The sequence below is a fragment of the Frankliniella occidentalis genome, unplaced genomic scaffold (assembly GCF_000697945.3).
Source record: "Frankliniella occidentalis isolate FOCC.00 unplaced genomic scaffold, Focc_3.1 Scaffold45, whole genome shotgun sequence".
NCBI classification, from domain to species: Eukaryota; Metazoa; Arthropoda; class Insecta; order Thysanoptera; family Thripidae; genus Frankliniella; species Frankliniella occidentalis.
Window position 1 is genome coordinate 736412 of NW_026267175.1, and position 513 is coordinate 736924.

The following is a 513-nucleotide window of genomic DNA, read 5'->3' on the forward strand; positions in this document are numbered from 1 at the left end:
TCGGGGGAGGCTCTGTCTGAGGTTAATTTGCTTCGACTGCGGTGTCACCGGCGGCGCGGCAACAAAAGAGAAGAACCTTGCCTCCTCTGGGTCTTGGGGGTCACCAACAGGGGTCTCGTAGCCCTCGCGAAGCTACTCAGCGGGCCTCGGGCGGCGGCGTCTGCCCCTCGGTGACAGGCTGACGCGTGGTCAACTCCGGGTAAGGGCGTGACCCGTGACCTGTACCCGACACCCTGACTCGGGCCGGGCTCGGTGTCCTCGGGGCTGCTGCGGTCCTGCACGCCCCGCCCTCCCCCCCATTGTGCCGGCGGACAGGCTGGTGGCGACACCTCCGCAATAAGCTGCACTTGAGGAAGGTTGGTGGTCGCGCCCCGCCGCGCCGCAGGAGGAGGCCTAAACGGTCCGCCACGGCCAAATTATACTGCGGCAAAAGGCGCGCGGCTAAAAGTGGAAACAACAACGGCGGCGGCCTTACCTGTCTAAGAATTCGCCTGTCTGGCTTCAAGATTTTGG